Genomic DNA, 16,765 nt, shown 5'->3' on the forward strand with positions numbered 1-16,765 from the left:
AAATATGTACAATTCTTTTATTTAAATAAACAAGCGTTCGTTCTAATATAAACACTGTGATGTACGATTCGTCGAACGTATGAGATGCATGTGTGTGGTTTGTACATCATCATCAAGTTAAGAAAACATAAGAAATGTCTCATCAGTTTTTGTGCGTGTATTTTATGCGAAATGCGTCATTATTTACTCTTCAAATAATAATAATGGTAATAATACATGATGCATGAACTTTTCGGAGAGTTTTTCAATTCCAACTCAATTGGCAGATGGATCAAATTAAAAACGGCTTCGTTTTTGTAGCCAGCATAACAAATCATATTAAGAGAATAGCAACGCGAGTATGAGTTGCGATATAGAGCTCCTCCCTCCAGCCTCCAGCACAATTGTTTGAGTACATTGGCACTTGCATTATAGAACATCATCTCATCCAATATTTGTGATATGAAGAAATAACGACGACGAAGACGACGATCAAACACGAAGCTTTGCTACTTACCCGTATATCTTTCGATTCCTCTATACATCATATAATGCGGCATTGTCGGCTTATAGTAAGTATTTGTTATTATTATTATAAATTATTTTGTGAGAGCACGACACAACGAACGAAAAAAAATGCCACTCCATATCCTATGTTCTGTTGACTGTTATAAGTAATAGTATGTGTCGTGTACACTCATCAGTCGCCCGACTGCGCAGAAGCACTTGATTTTTTTTTGGTTGACATTTGTTGTTAGCCGCTGATGCGTTTTTTTTGTTATTTATTTTATGCTTTAAATGATTTATGTGTTGACTTGTTTTTTTTTCGGGTAGTGGTTTTTATTTGAAATGCGACTCATCAACATTATGTCTCAAAGAGCAATTCGAAAACATTCAGACACAATTTCTTGAATTTTATGAACGAACTTTATTATTAAAATGCTTAAACAATATGTAAAATGTGTTGACCCCTTTTTGATTACGCTCTCGCTATCAAGAATGAGTAACAACAACAAAAACGAATGAATCGATTAGACGATCGGGATTTCGTCAGACGGCGGCTGAATTTCGTCACATTGGGTCCCAGAGGGGACTGTATAAATTGGGAGTATTGCATGTTACTTGTCACGTAATTACCGCCCAAAATTTTATGTCGTCACTGTATGATTGAGATTAAAAGCACTTGAATTACTATTTTTTTCAATGATAGTGTAGTCTTGTGAATAATCAACATATAATTTTTTTAGTTTCTGTTTTAAAACAGAATCGTAATTTTTCTTTGGAAAAAAGTCTGTGTAGTCTGAAAAACCAATCTATCTTACAATAATATTCCCAATGGGAAGCGTAAGCTATATATATATATAACTTATTATCGTTCACAATACAAATGTGATGCATTGTCGCTCTGAGGTTCACTTCCATTTATCTAGTCATTTCTAAAACTATGCTCTTTTTATATTTGAAATAGCACAACAAACGGAACGAACGAAAAAAGATTAATCTCGTGCATTTTATTTTCATTTTGATAAAAGTGTGTTGGTTTATCATCGACCTAAAAATAGAGACAAATCAAGTGTTGCATACAGACAATCAACACAAACACCACGCAACGTGAAACGAACAATTCACATCTTGAGATTAAGTGTCACGTAAACAACTTGATAATAACTTCAATACGTCAAAATCCGAAAATATAAAATCTGTGGAATTTGAATGACAAAAAGCAGCTAATCACATGAGTAAATCCAAAGAATTCGGTAGTGCCAATGTTCGCTCAATCAGTATGGAAAAAACGTAAAAAAACGAAACGTGAAAATAGATGACGTACTGGCCAAACGAGGAAAACGACCAAAATATGTTATTTACTTTAAAATTCTCATCGCATTTTTTTTGGCGCAAAAAACCAGAATTGCAAAAAGGAATTGATCTGGTGGGAATGTTGTTTTCATCAATGCAAAGAATATGTGAGAAAAAAAGGAATCACGCCATGATAATAGTTCTTATTTTTTCTTTCGACCAATGAAACTGCTGTCATAACATTTTATTTTTTAATTTGTATGCAAATATCTGATTAAAAAAAACCGAAGAAGTCATGACAACTTATTGACCTGTGCTCATCACCAAAATCGATCCGTCAGTTATATGGGTTTTTTTAATATAGAATGCTTCTTTTCTTCTCTGGTTGTTTGTTGTGCTCGATCAATTCTTGATTTTCAATCAACGCAAATACATACTACGGTTTTGCGATAGTACGACGCGCTTTTTAACGATCACATTTAACCAATTGGCGCCAATTTCTATCAACTAATAACCATATTCGATACTTGTAACTCGACAAATTATTTTCTCTTCCAAGTGGTTCTTTTCCATGTATTAACAAGCAAAGAATGGGAGACAAAGCGATTTTTCTACGAAACAAGATGTTTATGCCTGCAAATGCCAATAATTGCAAGTTACTCAGGAAATGGCATCATATTCATTGTTTGTGTCATTTTGCTGCTCTCTGTGTGTCTGGGGACAGAGAGTGTGAGAGAGAGCGAATTGATGATGATGATTGAGTGGTTTGTTTTAATGGATTTTATCAGGATGCCAATTAGCTGTTGTTTATAATTTCCTTTTCGACTTACACCCAAGTCGTCTTCGTTCCAGAATGCTTTCACTTGCCAGACGGCCGACCATGCAAGCCCAGACAAAACTTTTTATTTACTCAATTCTATCGCTCTCACTTACATTTTCCTTTTCCCGCTCGTTTCTCTATCTTTATCTCATTGACTGATTAATCAAAATGACGGCAGAAAATTATAATATAAAAAAACAACAATAATTGCGTCAAATGCAGCCTTTGCGCCAAATGAACATTATCTATAGAAATGACAAGAATTTACAGCCGGACGCTTCTCAATCATTCGATGTGCATTGCAAACAAAAACTTAAATTTTATTGGTTTGTTTGGACACAATAAAGATAGCACTTTCGCTAATCAATTGAACTGTGACCCATTCAATTACATTCGTCAAAGAAAAAAAGAAAAGGAAAATTACAATTGTTTTGGTGGTTTTTCTACATACATTTGTTCCATCTTTCTTGATCTTGACTTCTTTTTACATTTACGAATTAACGGAGTCGACAGTGAAGGGATAAAAAAAGACAATCAAAATATGAAACAGAAAACGTTCCTTTTTTTTCTGCACTATATCGTGTTGTTGTTGTTATTTTTTAAGATTCTTTATGACCTTTGAGTGAAAGAAATTGCAGTAATTTGTATTTGTGAGCGATTCAATGCAATTAAGAGTAGAATATAACAAAAATGTTTTGTTCCGACAACATATTTTTTCGTCTCTTGTGGAAAAAAAAGATGTAAATATTTATTCAACTGTGCATAATATTCTTAAAGATGATTTTAATTCTCTGCTTTCGATGGATATTCGTCTCATCGAAAGAAATCTTTCTTTCGTTCAAAATATTCAAAATTGTTGGTCCGCTTTTTAAAAGTGAATTTTAAATAAAATCAATGGCTCAGTTAATATTTGTTTAATTCATTGTTAAACAAAAGCCTCATATCCCAAAAATGTTCAGGTACAAAATTGCAGTTTGCACTCTGCACTCGAAATAAACACGCATATATTTCGTTTTATTTTATTATTTCGAATGCATTTGTTGACTTTATTGTGTATCTAATGAGTTTTCATTCTCATTCACTTTCATGTGTGTGTTCGACCTAAACAAACAAATGTTATGGGGTTTCGACAATATTCAATATCAATAAAAGTCATTCACACTTTTTTTTGTGAATACTTCAGTTAAATGTATCTAAACTTAATCGCATTGAAAAGACAAAAAAAGCGGAGAATTACAGTCTTATACAACGTTTGAAGAAACTTCACATTTTATGAGCCTGTTCTTAACGAAACTGTGGCAATAAAATCATTCAAACTTCTTTACACTTGCCACACAAAGTCGACATAGAACATTTTTTTATATACATTTAAACAAGCTCATGTCGAACTCTCACATAGTTAGGCCTATCTCGATTCGAAATGATGTTCGTGTAACAAGTTGCTGAGCAGGCACATGAGAATCACCAAAAAAAAAAATCTTGGTCGATCGCATGTACGCGAAAAAAAAGCGAAACATCGAAACGAAATCAAAACCAGATGTATGTTATCAAGATAATTTCGTGAACAAACCCTCATTCAAATCGCTTCGTGTTGATCAAATTTATGTTTTAAACGCGCAAACCTGCTTCATGATAGACATTTTTATGAAAATGAAACTCTCGTACGTTAGTACATCGTTCTTTTGACCTTCAGATTTCGCGTGTGTATGCTTTTTTTATCTCTGTCATTTTCGTCTCGTCTCTCGTTCTCTCGGCCATTATCGTAAACCTTTGTATCCAATTTATATCTCGGCGTGTTTGGTTAGTTTTCAACTCCCCATGCATCGAAAAATGGGTTGTAATCGAAGAGAGAAAAAAGCAGCATCGATTTGAATCGGGACGCGGCAAGTATTAGCAAGGGATCGTTGCGAATTGTTTCTTGTCGAATGGATTCAATAATTTTTCATAAAGCATGGAATTGATCGTGATAGCGATAGCACACAAAGCCACAACTAATTATCTTCTTCTTTTTTTCTCTCATCTTATCCTTGTCTTGTGTCTAGCTTAACAAAAACTTAATTTAATGCCTCTTGCATCCGCTTGTTTACTTTTGCACCATACAGAATCGCATACTTGTGTTGTTGACAATTTTTCTTTTCATTCAGAAATTAATGATTCGCAAAGCCGGAGTAAAAATTAATGAAGAAAAAAAACAACATACAAATGACAACGATTTCTTGTATTTCTTTCACTCTTCGCCGAATGAAATTTCGAGTATAATTTATCAAATTCATACATATACTATACATCGATAGGCGAGAAGAGCAAACAAACCGAATAGTATAATAATTAAACAATTGTTCCACAGTCAAATGAATAAATATTTAAATACACAAGAAAAAAAACGTTAAAGAAAACGAATAAGAGAATAGGTTCTATTCTGATGAATTGGAAACACACCGAAAGGGACCAACAACAATTTAAATAAATACATCACGATCGAGTCGTGGTTGCGAGTCAATTTTGAGAGAAATAACAAGAAGACAAACTGAAGATCGGCATCACGAGACTTGGTATCGCATTGTATGCTGGGGCTTGGTTCTTAAATATGTCGATTTGTTTGGTCTGTATTCATGCGTACGAGACAATTTCGCCAAGACAAAAGAAAACCCCATCTGCAAACTCATTCTTTCTATGCTTCTGCAGTTGGTTTTGAAGTATTTTTTTTCTCCATTCGTACGCAGCATCGCTGTTTTGTTGTTGTTGCTTCGCAAAGACAACCAAGAAGAAAACGATCGTCGCATTCACAGTGTGGTTGTGGTTGCTGTCGCATTCAACAGTCATAAACAATGAAGAATATTGGTCTCGATAAGAGTGAATATCGATTGAGAATGTAATAATAAAGACACAAAACCATGGGAACATACGCAGATATATCCGCAAACGCACACATTTCGCACTGCCAGCACATCTCTTCGTCTTTCTGTCTCTTTTTCTCCAAGTGTACATTTTTCACATCCATATACGTACTTGTCCAACAACCCGGAAATAGACTCGGCTCTACATACATGCTAAATCGTTTGTGCGTTTTATTTTTTGTCTCTGCTGCTTTAAAAAAAATCGTTTTGTTCACTCGGCCGACTTTTTTCTGCTTCTTTTTCGTATCCACTTGTATGGTAGTATGTTTTATTCAACTGTTCTTTGTGTATTAACGTATATGCCAAGACCTAAGAGATAAAGTGCGTATTGAACAAGGCAAAAGCAAACTTTTGGCGTTCAATGCTAAAAATGTGTGTGCCGTATGGACGTAGACATTTGCTCATATAAGCGATAAATATACAATTGGTGTGTCTTCCTTTTCTCTTTTGTTTTGCTTTTTTTTGTACACAAAAATTAATTATTTGTCGTTTTTTGTACGCGCGCTTTTTCTCTCTGTTTTGGCTCGAATGCATCTTCGATGGTTTGAAAAAAAAAGTTCTCCGTTGGTCATTTTCAGTATCTCTTTTTTAATTATTGTTTGATTTTCGTCTTTTTCTTTTATTTTCTTCGTTAAATTCAAAAGATGCCTTATGGCATTTGCTGCATGTTGCGAGTTAAGACCTCACAATGCAACTGAGAGATCACAGCAACTATGATTCATTAAGGAAGTTGAAGATAAGGTCTTGAGACTGGCTAAAAAAAATAAAATGCTGATTATTATATACATTTAATGAAAATGGTTGTGGAAGAGAGTGCTTGTCGGATGCACTATCGGAGGTCATGATGCCAATTCATTATGTTGTGCCAGCTCGGTATAGTGCAAACAATCATTTGCATAATATGCGATCGCGATCCATTTGTCGAGTAGTCTCAACTGTTGAATTAGATTAATTTGCATTTTTCGCCTCCTGTATATGCTACATATTCTGACTGACTCTGACTGGATGCGAAAAATAACCGCAACTCACGAATTCAAGTACACTTAAAATCCCATTTGACAAAAGCATACCTCATCGATATGGTGTACGTCGTGTGACATACTCCATATTATTTCCTAGTTAAATGGCAATTTCCTGATTGTAAATTATGCTCGCGTTTCGAAATGTGCACATTTTTAAATACGTGACTTACACGAGATTAATTGGTTGTGCAAATCACACATATCGATTCAAAATTGGTCGCTCTCTCTCTCTCTCTCGCTCTTACTTGGACGAAATTTTTATTCATTCTTCTATTCAACTATTCGTTTTCTCTTCCGCATCACAATCCGTCTTGATTTATGAATCAAAATTGGCACAGTTCAAGAATTTCTGGTTGTATGAATCAATCGCATCGGATATTTCGTCAACGACATCAAAAATGAACTTATTATTAAGTTTTATCACGCATAGCAATCTGTGTCTGGTTTTTTGTTTGTTCTAATTTATAATAAGACAAGAATGATCGGCTTAAATATTGAGTTGAAAACTATTTCCGTAGCATTATGTTGCAAATTTTTAAGTCAAATAGTGTTGAATCAACCATTGAAAAATAAACGATTAGGTTTTCCGTCTAACCGATAATCATTCACCTTACGAACAAATAACAATTGCACAGCATATACAAAATCTAGTTCGGAAAAATTACTATTTATGGAGGGAACGTGATCAATAAAATGTTTGCTGGTCAACGAACACGATGATTGCTAAAAAAAATATATGGTTCCTGTTCTTTAAACAACGATACAATAACGAAAGAATTGTAAACAATCATCGTACCATTGGCAAAGTCAAAGCGTTTTATTCACATTAAAGTGTTCTGCATACATAGCATTTTCCCATTGAGTCATTTGGGCTTGGAAATTGACTTGACCATTGGAATTGGTGTGCAATTTAAAATTACCACTTGCGTTAATTCAAGTTGCAATGGTTGTGTGTTTCCCATCGATTACTTGTACGTGCCGCGTTGGCGTATTTTGTTTTTTTTTTTTTTTTTTTTTTTTTAAATGTAAAATATATAGCGCATACACATTTGTTCTTTCATTTTGTTGTATTTTGTGTGTGTGTTTTCAATATTGTTTGTTTATAAGCCGATAAGAAAAAAAATATATAATTGTATTTTGTTTAAAGTCAGTCGCGCACATTTTTCCCTCAATGATTCGGCTGGCATAGTGACTACGAAAATAAATCGAAATTAGTTTAAACTTACTACGACGAAGACAAAAAAAATGGAAATGGAAACAACGTTCGTTTTTTTCTTTGCTCTCTCGCTCATTCGTCGTCTTTTTCAAAATATTCAAAATGCATAACAATAAACAGTCAGTCAGTCATTCGGTATGAAACATGGAGTCAATTGTTCGTGTGCATTTATAATATAGCGACAGTATTGTTGAATGGATTGGCGGTGGCGGCAGTGACGGGCGTGTATATATGCTTCACAGTCATGTTCAATATATATTGTTTAACAAAAAATGCACCGCACATTTGCGACTTGTTTGAAAATATATAAAAAATCACATTCAAAAGAAATTGAAAACAACATAGGTTTATTTTAGTCATGTTTGTTTCTTTTTAGTTTACGCATTACACGCATGTGCCCAACTCTCTTGCTCATACATTGACATTTACGGGGTCTGGAAATCCGAAATTGTTTCTTTTTTTTAATATGAAAAAAATTTCGTCGCACTTTATCAAGTGATGCATGACATAGTTTGTTATTATTACAGCATTTTTAGTCGTTATGCTCTGTTATATTGTTAAAAAAAATAACATTGCCACGACAATGGGGCCTTCCAGCACGATTCAACCAATGTTTTTTTTTCGTATTGTTGTCGTTGAAATCGACCGAATGAAAACATAGGACAGAGAGAAGAGAGGAAAAAAACGAAAAATTAAAACGCATATTGGGTAACAAAAAAAACAGCGACTGATTTGCATCGCAATGAATTTATGTATCGAAATTTCGTTTGTTTCTATATTCGGTGTATTCTAGTATACAATATGCATTATGAAATTTCCACTTAGTCACGCTTTTCACCCATTATTAAATGATTGCGATGACATTGATTCAGGTTCACCGGGTTTAATATGGATCGTTAAAAATGATCGAACGACATAGTTAACGAAAGCGAAAGAGAAGTGCAGGGGAAAGGGAGCATTTTTCATTTCTAGTCAATTATATATTTGATGGCCGAAAAAAAATGCGTCGATGTACGATTGTTTTGGTGAGCAAAATTTAAAGAAAAACTATTGACATTCATATTCGTCCTTTTGCGTACACAAACAAATTCCACCGCCAAACGGGCAAGCCGGTGAAGAAATCACGTTTGCTACTGCCGATAAAGAATTTTTATCGAATGCTTAAAATTCTTTTATTCTCGTAAAAAGTGAAATAAAACGCTCTGTTTATGGATCGGCCGAAAATCAACAACACAAAAAAAACAAGCTCAAATTGCATCACTTCGCATTTCGATGTGGTTTTGAATCGATTCTTTGATTGCTTTTTTTCCCTTTTCGAAAACATTTTTTTGTTTGTTTTCTATATTTTGACTGATCGTTCGATACGCGAAAAATGCTTGCACGCCAGCTGGATTTCGCGAGCTGGGAATAGATTAAATATTTACTCGATTTGGTTCTTTTTATTCGATCGACCGCTTGTGGAATTCATTTCACTGAAATTCACAAAAAAAACACATTCCAACTGATATAGGTTCGGGACTATTTTGGTTAAATTTATCTAGCAATGGCATAAATACGCAAAAGCTGTTTCAAAACAATAAAACAGAGGACGAGAGAAGAAAAAAATGCATAGACCGAATCGGTTGTAAGAGGATCTGTGTAATAAATAACCGAAAAATATTGAATGAAGAGACGAAGAAGACAAACAGCCAAAATGAAGATTGATGTGTGTGTGTGCATAAAAGTCTGTTTTCATGATTTCTGTTTTTTCCTTTCAAATAACCCCGGAGACACTATCATTTCCAACCACATCTCTTCTCTCCTTCTCTCTCTCCCTCTCTTGCTTGCGTCTCGCTCGTAATTTTATGTTCATAAAATAAACTATCATTTCGTCAAGGAGACGAAAGAGCAACAGAGTAGTTTTTTGTTTTGTTTTTCATTTGGCCAGTGTAAAAATCTTTAACCGAGAAAAAGAAGAAAAAAAAACAACAATAAAATCTATCAAGTTGCAGCAGCAGCAGCAGTGCACAACATATGAGGCAAAAAAGGAGAAGAAAAATTTAAAAGTTAGAATTATAACGAACCGCCGAAATTGCCGTTTTTTTATCTCCTCTTTCTTCCTCACTGTGCTTCTCTCTGTTCTCGAAATGTGATCACGTCGAACGTCCCTTCTTTTGCTTGGCATTTCCAATTTCCAAGAAAATCAACGAAATTGAGAAATGGTTCAGAATAAATAAAAAAAGAACAGAAATATACACGAACAAAGAAGATAAAGTAAAAAAAAGAGAGCTGAATGATTATGCGGATGATGGCAACAACGACGACTACAGGGAAACGAGATAAAAATAACGAATTATGTGTACAAATATGGAGGAGAGCCGAAAGAAGATCGAGTGGAAAAAGAGATGAAAAAAACTACAAACTTTGTTATAATAATAACAGAATAGACAACAACAATTTTGTGTGTGGAGCTTCTCTCTCTCTTTCCTTCTCATTTGATGAACAAAATTTTTGAAATCCTGAAAATGCAGAACTAACGAACGAAGAGAGAGAAAGAGAGAGAGAAAAGGTCCGAAAAAAGAGGCACATATGAAGAAGACCAGACTCTTTGATGGTTTTTTTTCTTCATTCTTTAAAAAGATAAATGCATTCGACTAACAATACAATTGATTCGATGTGTCGACCTGCACCAACGTATCGAATGACTTGCTTCGTTTCATTTCACTTAAGAAGAGAGAAAAAAACAAAAATAAACGATTTTCGATGTCAAACGATAAAATAGAGCCACAGCACTCAAAAATAAACCCCAGAATGAAAGAAAAAAATCCACTCACATATTCAACAGCAACTATGTTAATGTAAAAAGAGATCGAAAGATCATTTTTAAAAGCGCAATAACGATATTGATCGAGAACTGGCATTGATTTCATTTTGAAATGTAATTAAATACAATGTTGCAACTCACATGCACACTGACATACACACAAATTGTACCCCGAAAATTGATGATCAAAACAGGTAGAATTTATAATAGCCTTCTTTTCATTTAGTTAATAACTTTGACTCTTTTTTTTGTTGTTGTGCCAACCGAGGGAGAAAAAACATCTGTGTCTTTTAGTTAGATTCATTTCGAATGTGTTGAGATTGAAATGCTTTTGATTTGGTAATAATATAAATACGAGATCGTAAATTAAGAACCACCAGCGAATAGGATCAAAACAGAAATGCTAGCTAAAGATTGGAAAAAAGTGCACGTGCACCAAGAAAAAAAAGAGTGAATAGAATACGGAAATCGAAACTCGGTTTTACTCTGTTAAAGTTGGATGACAATTGTATTGACGTCAAAAATCCAAACAAAATATTCGATGCATAAATTGTGTAGACCCACAATGTCTCGATATTTCAGATTATTTCCAGTTGATGTGATTGGCTTCGGTTCATTAAGTCACACAGACCACAGAATATTTGAGATATTTCTATGTCTTTTTTTCATACCTCGAAACGAATTTATAAATAATTCGGTGGTTAAGAAACAGTTAATAAGAACAAAGTAAAAGTTTTTTTTTGTCATTCATCAAGTTGTTATTTCTATTAACGTTTATTGATCTGATTATTGTCTTTCCGTGTAAAGCGTTTTATCTTTCTCCCTTTTCATAGTTTCTTCAAAAAAAAAAATGTTCTCCATGTTGATTAGGTGTATTTAAGAATGGTGGAATTTTAATAAATTCGAAAGTATCGCTTAGTTTTGTGCGACCGTTGCTAAATGTTCGTTTGCCACACAGCGATTTTTCTTTGGCTTTGATCATATAATTGCCGATTAATGTTTTAGCAATTACAGGAAAAAATTGCTTTTTTTAATCGGTTGCAATCGTTGTAGGATGCAATGGATGTATGTACGCCTCTTCCACCTCGATATCTCAAGCTTGAACGAACGTTGCGGCGGCGAACGTACAATCAATGTCAATTCAATTAATTTACTCTTGTTTGAAAAGTTCTTTCTTTCGCCGTTTGCTTGATGTGTGCCTAATTTGGTGCAAACAAAATGTGGAAAGAGTTACTTCCAGCCATTGCCGCCGCCACCACATCAGGAGAAGGCAGCAACACCAACCAACAACAACAATGAATTTGGCTCAAATTGCTTATCTTCTTATATTGGCGTTGCTGTTTTTCATTGAAAGGAAATTCAGAAGCAACATGAACTCTTGTTACACGGATTGCACTTCGAAGCTGAAAAAAGACCAGCCGATTTTCGATGCTCTGTTGCGGCTAAAAGGAAAATATAAACTAATTCTTTTGCTCATTTTTTTTTCTCTTCTTCTCTTGCTGCTTCTGCGATCATTTCTTCTTCGTATTTTTTCATGTTGCTGTAAAGTTTCGAAATAAACAAATGATGGTTTCGTGTATATGTGGATGCGTGCATTGCCATTTAGCTGGTTGCGAGACCCCATCGGGTTTTGGTGCTGTTTGATCGCTTAAATCACGTACAACGCATTATTTTGCTGCTGCTGCTGCTGCTGCTTTTGTTGTTTTTTTATTTCGTTTTAGTTTCTTCGCCTGCCTCTTCATCTCGCTCATTTTGTATTCCATGTAATTTATTTTGTGTATTATGCATTATTATGGCTCTTCCAGCATTGCACTCACGGTCTCGGGATCGATTGAGGTTTCATTGTGTGTATGTGGATGTGTCTGGGTGAACATGACATAACAACAGAAAATATATATATAAAATATATGTATCTTGAAGTGGAGAAAAGTAGTTGAAAAAAAGGTTGTTGCTCGCTTCGCTCGCAGCTATTTTAACTTTTTCATTAGTATTTGTTTTAATTTATATTAAAGTATAAAAATATTTTTTAGTTTGTTTACAACAAACTAATTTTTTTAGCAATGCATGAAATGTACTTTTTTTTTGAAAAAGTTGTCTTTGCTCTCGTTCTAGCCGCCACCCTATATGACATATAATCCCATCAAAAGATGGCTGTTTTGGAATCAGCTCATGCTTATACAACTACTCTGGGCTGTAGGCTTTGATACTAACATTTTTTCGAAAAAGTCATCCACCCTAATTGTATAAACAAAAATATATAAAACCTTCAATTCTTTCCCTTTTTTTATAGAATCGGATTTATTCGATATACATGCGTTCTTCGTTTTAATAGCATTTAAAAAAATCCGACCAAACCAATAGCTCTACATTTCATGCAGTGCTAAAAAGGGAGGAATATAACCGAGCAACAAACAACTCTCTTTGTTCAGTAATTATTATTATTCGTCTCAGTCAGAATGCAAACACAAAACCATGCATTCGACTTGTTGTATATCTCTCTCCATATGCTTATTGCAGCAACCAAGAACAAGTAAAAACAAAATAATATACATCCACCAGTCAACCATCGAAATCACAGCCCGAAAAAAAATGAGTGGAAATTTGTACAAAACCAATTCAAATGCAATTGCATTTATTGGTCCGATAGCGCAGGATATCATTAGCTGTTATGAAGAAAGCAAAAACTCAAACGATGCTATCAACTTTGCTCTCAGAAGGAAGCTCTTGCCCGTAATTTTCAACATCTAAAATAATTATAGCCGATGCATTTCATTAACTTGTTTTTACTTCAGCACACTCTCGTTTGCAAGCCATCTCTCTCTCTCTTCCTCACTCTGTCTATCTCTTACACGTATTTGCATTTTCGCGCGGTGCGACGAGGAGAGTAAATTGAGTAAATTGCCGCATGTCGTAAGTGATAAACGAATCGCATTTCAAGAAAATGAAAATTAAATGAACTTTAATTTGCATGGTCTTTTTAGTAGCCGATACAGACGCCGTTGTCTTCGCTAATTTCGCTTTCACAATGCAGACAGCACTCTCTCGCCTCATTGTTCTTGTGTGAGACGCAACTTTGAAATAAAAAAAAAAGTAAGCAAAGTGATAACAACAGCGGCTAATTAAACCGACGTTAGAAGAATGACGCTGATTCATATGATCGTTCAACGAGCCGTGTATATTTATTCTCGACATTTTTGCGTTTTGTGCAAATGTATCCAAAACATGTTATACAATTTGATTGTAATGCCACAGCTGTTTCTTTCTCTATCTCTATCTCTCTCGTTTTCACTTTGAATTAAATGAATCGTAACCGTATTGTAATTACAACAAGTGAAAAAAACGTCCTCTATTTTTACTTCAATATTCAGTAATATTACATCTTTAAAATACTTCCCGAATACATTTTTATTGAGAAGCAGTATGTGACGTGAACCCGAGAAACATTCTCGTTTTCTATTGAACTTGACTGATGTTCGAATGAACGTTTTCAGGGTTACGCAATGCAATCACCCACTCAAATTTGAACAAATGGTTCATCTAACTTTTTCTGTCTAAATAAACATCAATTCAAACTCATTTACGAACATTTATTCACAATAATATTTGACAAAAAGCATCTGTTTTTAGTTTCAATAGAGATTGCGAAAACAAAACAAAACAGTTCTATTGAGTGTAAGATACAATAAAATCAGCAACAAGTGCCCGATATAAGTGTCTGTATTAAAAAAGTCTAACAATTCGAAATTTCTCTATCTCTCTCTTGATTTCTCGCAAAGCTATTTTTTCTCGGATCGGCGTTGAAAACAAATGTGTCATCGTCAGTTTGGTTGAAATTTTAGAAATGTACTGTATCGTCTGTCCAACGAGCAGTGGAATTTGCAAATCGTTTCATTTAACAGCCGCATTTTCAAGTGATTTCGCCGAATGAAAAATATGAGAGTCTGGCATTCGATGTCATTTGCAAAATACTTAAAACATGTGACTGTTTATATAAATACTATTTGGTGGTTCAATAAGTCTTTGGCCTGACAACCAGGTCGTGTCACGAATAAAATATCTCTTTATTTTTGACAAGTACCATCTGTCTCCAGACTACTGGAAAAACTTCAGACGAGTCCGTTCACGGACCTATGAGTTACAGCGCTTGAAAGAGACCAACCTCAAAATACACCTTATTTCAATATTTTATTACTTTATTCGGAAGGGAAGGAATTATATTGCACTATTATTCCACTCAGAGCATAGATAGAGGTCCCACCAAGCCACATCGGAAATAACAAAGTGATTCGTTATCAAAGTCATAGAAAATTAATATCACCTGTTTGGCTTTGAGAGACACCAGGTTGTGAAAATTTTGAAATATATTTTTTGTCTCTCAAGACAGTAATCTTTTGATTCAAAAAATTCAAAAATGACATAAATTAATCATTTGGCACCGTTCCAACTTATTTCAGTTGATAAAACAATATTTTCAAAGACACGGTCCCACAAAACGCGAGCTCGAACAAAAAAAGGGATTATATGGCTTTTTGCGGACATATCGGTTTTTGATGACCGTGTAGACTATACCTTATCCCAAAATGGATTGAATAGGTTCTGTAGGATACTGCTAATTAATTATCAACAAAAATATTTACATTATTTGTGCATAGAATGCTTAAAACATCGCAATAAAACTACCATTCAAAACCATTGTGAACAAATGCGGCAGCCTCCGTTCAAGTGAAGTTTTCTTGCACAAATGTTGGACTGATATATCGAAATGTTCTGTTCCACGTGATGCTTCGGATCTATTCTGGATTATTCACTAGGATATTGCAGACCCTCAAAGCAAGATCTTGGATTTTTTTAATCATTTCTTCAAAAAGAGACATTTTTGGGGTAGTTGTTTTCCGTTGCCTGTATTACCACATGCAAAAGTAATATAGAACTTCTTACTAGCTCCAGTAGATAGAAGAGAGTCTGAACAATATCACCAAGCTTAGTTTAAGCTTTGCTGATAGATTTGTCTTACAAAAATTGTTGTTGATTTAAAAAATCGAATTCTTTTTTTTTTCCATTTTTCGATAAAAACTAGAGGTTGGTCTCTTTCAAGCGCTGTAACTTATAGGTCCGTGAACGGATTCGTCTGAAATTTTTCCAGTAGTCTAGAGACAGATGGTACTTTTAAAAAATAAAGAGATTTTTTATTAGTGACACGACCTGGTTGTCAGGCCAAAGACTTATTGAACCACCAAATACATGTGCAATAGTCAATGAAGGTGAAAATGGCCAACAAAAATGTAAGTATATGATAAAGATCCATTTCATGTTTGAGAAAGATATACTGATGTTGAGATTTGTAACTTCCAAAAAGAGATATTTCGGCGAATGTGTGTGTTTGCGTGTCGATCATATGCTCAAATACATTCAGAAATAAGTTGAGCAATAAATTTCGATTTAAACTGAATTATCTATTCTACGGCATAAAATTAGCTATTTCCGAATCGAACAAATGAGCAGTAAATTTGTTTGAAAAATTTATTGTAAAGCGATCGTATGGGCAACAACCATAAATCTGAGCGCCGATTAAATATGTATTGAAAATGGCCAAATCACGGCTCAGACAGAATTCAGCCAAATACCTCGCCTACACCGTACACCATATGTGCGCACCGGAATCACTCAATTCAATGGTGCATTAGCATATATCGATATACCAAAGTCGATCTCCATTCCCATTTGAAAAGAAATGCGATTACATTTTGTGCTTTTGTTCGCGATATATCGCGGCGAACAGGAAAAAAAAGAGGTGAGCACAAGGAAATTATGAATTGCATTTTTTACGCTATCTAAATTCGCAGTCAAATGGACAGATTCAAATGAGCGAATTAAATTGATATTTATTCGAACACATTTTCTTCGTTCAAATCACTTTATTATTTGTGATTATAACCAATCTTTTTTTTTGTTCACTTTTCTGCTGTTTCGTGTGTGCATTGCTGTTGTAGTTGGCTTCACGCGAATGGGCGCAAATGTACACGTGCGCGCGCGTCCACTAATCGTGCCATTGTGTTATGTACTGTTGGCTGATGCACACTCACTAAACAACCGGTAAAACCACCTATCGGATACATAGAGCCCATTATAATGGAAACCGATGTGCAAGCTGTGCATTGTTGCATTCCACCACCTACGTCTTCGTCACTTTGCATGGTTCGTGGTCGACAAGCGCAACAAGAAAAAAAAAAA

Source organism: Contarinia nasturtii, unplaced genomic scaffold, assembly GCF_009176525.2.
Source record: "Contarinia nasturtii isolate CC-2019 unplaced genomic scaffold, AAFC_CNas_1.1 Cnas_scaffold_2806, whole genome shotgun sequence".
Classification (NCBI taxonomy): domain Eukaryota; kingdom Metazoa; phylum Arthropoda; class Insecta; order Diptera; family Cecidomyiidae; genus Contarinia; species Contarinia nasturtii.